Source organism: Taudactylus pleione, unplaced genomic scaffold (assembly GCF_031769625.1).
Source record: "Taudactylus pleione unplaced genomic scaffold, aTauple2 ptg000990l, whole genome shotgun sequence".
Lineage (NCBI taxonomy): Eukaryota > Metazoa > Chordata > Amphibia > Anura > Myobatrachidae > Taudactylus > Taudactylus pleione.
This window is the reverse complement of record NW_028285391.1, coordinates 723,043-729,907: the sequence shown is the minus strand read 5'-3', so window position 1 is coordinate 729,907 and position 6,865 is coordinate 723,043.

Below are 6,865 nucleotides of genomic sequence, written 5' to 3'. Positions count from 1 at the left end.
TGACGAACTGAACTAGCTGCTTTGCACGCGTTGTACCCCTCATAGGCAGGACGCGAAGGCTGCGTGACCTCCAGCAATGTATATTTGTGGAAGTAGGAGCATAGCTGAGAATGGAGCTTCCCGGTGATAGCTGCTTGGGGCAGTGATTGCAATAATAAGCTGTGCACCCTGTAGAAATTCACTGTAGCACATGTATTCTGTCTATTTTGTAAGTTAAATGCTCAGAATACAGTATATAATACAATCTCCTCTATTGGCTGATAATAATGATTCAAAGGAGATAAAAGCTAGATCTTAGGTGCTATAGATAAATAAAGCAGTGTCAAAGCCATTACCCCTTACTGTCATATAACGCATCACTAAAGCATTCTATTCCCCCAATGATACCTCAATGCCCAGCATAATACTGACACTGTTTGCTGCAACTGTTTTCTACCATTAAATGGGCATAATCAGCACTTAGACCATCTATAAAATACATCATACGAATGTACTGAATGATATAATTCTGGCATATACAGGACCAGCAGACACAGTAAGTAATTATATGTAGAAGTAGAGCCATCCTGTCTGAGCTGAATCTTTTTATTTCATGTGCCGGCTCCTTTACAGATCATATGAGCAAGTTGGGGAATCTGGGAGAGGGCAGAAAAAGAAACCATGCTCTGTCCTGGACACAGATGCACAGATTGGTCCCCCTATGTACTGGATGGTGTATTATCCAGTATTAATAATTGATCCAATAGGTGATCCATATCAGTGCACCCCGTACAGTGCATGTTTTCCAGATCTAGTTGGTGCACAACAATATTCATTACTGGCTTTTTAACTTTTTCTACTGGCTGACACATTTAAAAGATCAACAGGGACTGTAGTGCTAGTTATTTCATTTGTGACACTGAGGGGATCCTAAAAAACATGCAACTTTAGTATTATATGCTATTTCTATTGTAGTCATCATGGTGTGGGCTGAGGGGGGGTTCAGGTAAGGCACTCATAAACCCCTCCTGCATTTGCCTATGGTGCTGGCCATTGCAGCCACAAAGATAATATTGACCAGGGGCATTAAGGACTAAAGGGAAGCACCCCTCCCCCGCACTGGCACACCTTCCACAAAGCTGCTGCAGCCTGAGGGGGGATAGAACTATCAATAGGGGAACCACACCTGCAGCTCCTAATAACATGGGCACATTGTGGAGCCAGGGACCAGGGTCTGGGGAGGCTCATTACTAGGCAGGACATAGCTACACCCACCCCCAGCAGAACAAGAAATCAGAAAAGACAGTGATTGAGGACAGAAAGGAAAAGTAAAAGCAATGATATGAAGTAAATGAAAAGAGACTAAATACAATAAGGAAAAGGAGGAGAGAAGAAGGAGAAGCACTAAGAGAGTTTTATTAAGGAAAATGACAACTGACAAAATGCACTTCCCTGTCCTGGAGGAATCTGGAACAAAGAGGCTTTGGCCCTCACTTCTAGCCCCTTATATAATGTCTCTATTGAAAACCCGCCCCTGCTAACGATAGGCTAACTCTAAACAGTAATTTGCATACATGCCGGCCCCCATCCTAGAGGTTTAACACACCTCTTTTCTTATGCAATCTTTCGGTTTCACATACGGTGTAAAAGTAAAATCAGTGATATTAACGCAAAAAACACCCATATTGAATACCCCTAAGAGTGCAAAATGATAAGTCTGTTATAAGGTGCCAGCCAATCAGCTCCCAACTGTCATCTCACAGGCTGTGTTTGAAAAATGACAGTTGGGAGCTGATTGGCTGGCACCTTATCACAGACCTATCACTTTTCACTCTGTCTCCTAACACTGCTTAGTAAATAGACCCCTTAGTCCTTGAGGCTGCAGCTGTGTGCTGGTGCTACAGCAGGCTGAGGGTAAGGGATGGACTGGATTACTGGTGACTATGGAGCTCCCCCATGCAACTTTCTCTGCACTGTCTGTGAGAGACAGGTGAGGTCCCTCAGGGCCTGATTCAGAGCCGAACGCTCTGACCAGAGCGCTCGCTCTGAATCAGGGCCCTCCTACCTGAAAATGGAGCGGCCTCATGGATGCTCGCATAGCTGTGGGTTACCACCCGCAGCTATAGCGAGCGTCCATGATGATGGGCTTGCGACGAGACCCTGCGGGGTCTCGCTGCCTCAAGCCCTGGAGTGATTTTGGCTCTATCAGAGCCAAAATCACTCCCACTGACATCACTACTGATGTCAGTGGGGCCGGACTCAGACGGTAGGCGTTCCCATGGGAACGCCTCCATCTGGCAGCCACGCCCCCGGCACGCCCACCAAAGGGGACGTGCTGTCACTCACCATCGACAGCACTCCACCTTTGGTGCGAGACCCCGAGCGTCGCATTCCTCGTCGCTCGGCGGGTCTCGCGCATGCGCACAACGGAGCTCCCTCCGTCGTGCGCATGCGCACTTCGGCACCATCGACCCGCTTGCGAGCGCCCTGGGCTCGCGAGCGGGTCCGAATCAGGCCCTCAGTTTTCAATGGGAATGAATCGATCTATGAGTGCGGTGGTTTGTGGAAGTAGCAATGCGAATGTACAGCCGTACTCACAGTTATACATACACAGACTTCTAGAATGGAGTGGAGCATACAGGTCACCAGCCAGTGACTGTATCTAGGTAGCGGTGCGGATGCTAGCGGTACCAGGCTCTGTAGCTGAAATCAGAATCTCTGTAGCAGCAATGGATGCGGCAAACGCAGGGCCTCCTTGAGCTAAGTGGAAGACGTCCATCTTCCACTGTGGTGCTCTAACACAGTGACAAGATGGCGCAGCGCATGCGCAGTAATAAAGTCGGTGGCCATCTTGGTTAGGGATTTGAAGCCTCCCTGTAGGAATTTTAAGATGGAGTATACGCAGTAGCAGAGCCGTAACTAGACTTTTTGGTGCACTGTGCCAGAGAGAGCATAGGCGCCCCCCCCTCCCCATTTTTCAAATAGGGACATAAGATGGTACACCCAAAAAGGGGCCTTGGCCTCATGGGGAAATGCTAGGGAAGAGATAGGGGAGGCCAGGAGATGCTGGGGATAAATAGGGTCAAGACCATCGCGACCATCATTTTGCACGCTCGTATATGCTGTGGGTGGTGACCCACAGCTATACGAGCGTCCAGGAGGATGCTCCATATTAATGGAGGTGGGCCCTGATTCAGAGCGAGCGCTCTGGTCAGAGCGTCCGGCTCTGAATCAGGGCCATAATCCGTCATACACATCAGCGTGTATCGGGAATCCTGGTTCCTGATATCAGACTCCTAGACACAATAAATATGCTGTATTTCTTTGTCTATCAGACGCTGATACAGATAAAGGCACCCGTGTGTATGTACCCCTGTACTTCTGTTACATAGCTCTGTCTGGGATGTGTGATGAGTACCCTACACGCAGCACTTATCTGTCACTCTCCATGTAACGTGTAACATTAAAGCTTTCTGTACTAGAGCTCCACACTACGTTAGAAGAACACCAGTCGGCGCTGGAGCTGATTATGAGCACGTACAGGGAGCAGATGTTCCGCCTACTGATGGCGAGCAAGAAGGACGACCCGGGGGTCATTGTGAGACTGAAAGAGCAGCATTCCAAGGTACCCCGTTACCTGTCCAGGTGTCGTCACGGGAGTGGGTCATTCAGAGGCCGCGTGTCTGCGGGGAATGGATCTCTGATTGGCTGTAATTAGTGAGGTGGGATGGGGTGTATTTGGGGTGGGCTCGGTGTGTAAGGGTCTGGCCTGGCAGTTCAGGCTCGCTTGTCTTCACGGTGCTAAGAATTAAATATACTCCTATATAATTTATTTATTTTATCATTAATTAGTCTGAAACGAGAGAATAGACCACCTACAGCAGGGGTATTCAACATGCGGCCCACCAGCTGGTGTGGTACTACACATCCCAGCATGCCCTGTCACAATTTTAACATGCCCTAAAAGCAGGGCATGCTGGTATGTGTAGTTCCACAGCAGCTGGAGGGCCGCTTATTGAATACCCCTGATCTGCAGCATCTAATTTTAGGATGTGTTTTATTTTTGTAAGGAATTACAAAGCCACATTGATAAAATCACGGAGATGACGGCAGTAATGAAGCAGGCGATTGAAATCGATGAGCAGCGCGGTAACCAGGAACACGACCGAATCCTAAACCTCGAGGTACGTATTACGTCTTGTTTTTACACCCATTTTACCTGGCAAATGGATGGTGCATTATCGGACGTTGGACGGGCCCGGCTCCCACCGCCCATGCCTGTTTGAGATGGAACAGACCATAGCAAATTATTATATAGATATATACAGTATATAATATAAATTGCTGGAAGCTCATGCTGGGGAATATTAGGATAGGAGCAGCGACGGGTTGGTGACAATTAGAGAAGAGAGACGAGAGATAAAGGACAGAGAGGAAGATGAACTAAACCAAAAGTTTCTAACCAAGCATTTTTAGTGCATATCACATGGGAATACGTTATCCAATACATTCTATATTCCGCTATCAACTAAGGGGCGTATTCAATTATGAGCGAAAAGTCTTTGGAATTGGATATGGGGATAAGTGAAAATTACGTCATCCGCGATAAATTATCACCGAAAATTGACTTTTCGCCGCTGATTGAATACGGCCCTAAAACTGAATCAGAGTTTAAGGCCCGTATTCAATTAGGCTGCGAAAAATATGAGATATGGTAAGAACTTACCCTTGTTATCTCTATTTCTACGAAGTCCATAGGGTTCCACAGGATACCTTGGGGTATAGGTGTGACGTCAGTCGCAGGGCACCAAAGAGTTAAGCTTTCAGCCTCCCAGGATGCACTAGGTCCACCTCCTATACCCCGCCCCCGGGCCAAGGCACCTCAGTTAGTTACCAAGCCATAGGCCGGAGGAGGAGAAGGAAGAGAGAGAACAAAGATCTGGACACATACAAGAATCACATTCTCACCAGAGGGAGACAGAAAACCGGTGACCAGAGCAAAGCCCATCTGCAGCACAGGTGCGACAGGGCGGGAGTCCTGTGGAACCGTATGGACTTCGTAGAAATAGAGATAACAAGGGTAAGTTCTTACCATATCTCATATTTTCTACTTCAGGGTCCATAGGGTATCCACAGGATACCTTGGGGATGTCCCAAAGCAGTATCCTTTAAGGGTGGGGACGCTCCTGTGCAGAAAGGAGAATCCGCCGCCCGAAGGAAGCATCCTGAGGGGCGAAGGTGTCAAACCTGTAATACCTCACACAGGTATGGACAGAAGACCACGTAGCAGCCTTGCAGATCTGAACTGCCGAGGCACCACGTCGAGCTGCCCACGAAGGACCCACAGACCTAGTGGAATGAGCCTTCAGAGAAGGAGGGACCGGTAGGCCTTCATGAAGATAAGCTTCAGAAATAGCCATACGGATCCAGGCTGCCAAAGTTTGCTTTGAAGCAGGCCAACCCTTTTTACAGAAGCCATAGAGGACAACAAAGCGTCCGACTTCCTAAACGAAGAAGTGCGGTCAACATAAGTCCTTAAGGCCCGCACAACATCCAAAGAGGCCTCACCCACGGAAAGACCCGGTGAGTTAAAGGCCGGAACAACTATTTCCTCGTTAACATGAAACTGGGAAACAACTTTGGGAAGAAACTCGGGCCGAGTGCGGAGCACTGCCCTGTTCCCATGAAAAACCAAGAAAGGGGGTCTACAAGAAAGAGCCCAACTCAGAAACACGTCTGGCCGAAGCAACGGCCAGAAGGAAAACAGTCTTAGCTGTTAGCCATTTAATATCCACTGAGCCCAGTGGGTCAAACGGCGGTCCTTGGAGAGCCCTCAGGACCACAGCCAAATCCCAAGGCGCCACAGGTGGAACAAAGGGCGGCTGAATACGGAGAACACCTTGCATAAAGGTGCGCACATCCGGGATTGTAGCAATCCTACGGTGAAACCCGACAGATAGGGCCGAAACCTGTACCTCCATGATCTAGTCCCGCTTGCAGGAAGGCGAGAATCCGAGACAGACGAAACTCCCGCGGTGCATAACCTCTCGGTCGACACCACTGGAAGAACGTATGCCACACGCGATGGTATATCCTCGCGGAAGACGGTTTCCGAGCTCGTAACATGGTACGCACCACAGAGCTGGAAAACCCCCGGGACCTCAGCATGGCCGTCTCAACAGCCACGCCGCCAAAGACAGCCGAGTCAGGTCCGGGTGAAGACAAGGACCCTGAGACAGAAGGTCCGGTCGTAGCGGCAACCGCAGAGGACTGTCCATGGACAGACCCTGAAGGTCTGAGAACCAGTGCCATCTGGGCCACGCGGGAGCTATCAACAGGAGCGTCCCTCCTTCCTGTTTGAATTTCCGGATTACCCGTGGAAGAAGGGAGACCGGAGGGAAGAGGTATGCGAACCTGAACGTCCACCGGACGGACAGAGCATCCACCAGTAGTTGAAAAACGTCCGGGTGCAGGGACCATTCCCCTGGATGAACGTCCTGGCGACTTAGAAAGTCCGCCTCCCAATTTAGCACTCCCGGGATGAAGACCGCTGATATGGCCGGAATATTGCGCTCCGCCCAAACCAGGATCCGAGAGACCTCTACGAGAGCCGCCCGACTGCGAGTTCCTCCTTGCCTGTTTATGTAGGCCACGGTGGTAGCATTGTCCGACTGGACCTGCACCGGGTGACCCTGGAGAAACCGCTGTGCCTGCAGGAGAGCATTGAAGACCGCACGGAGTTCCAAGATATTTATTGGAAGCTCCGCTTCTGTCAGCGTCCACCTGCCCTGGAACAAGTGTGGACCCGAAACTGCTCCCCAGCCCCGAAGACTGGCGTCCGTTGTCAACAGGACCCAATTTGGAACCCAGAACGGACGTCCCTTGT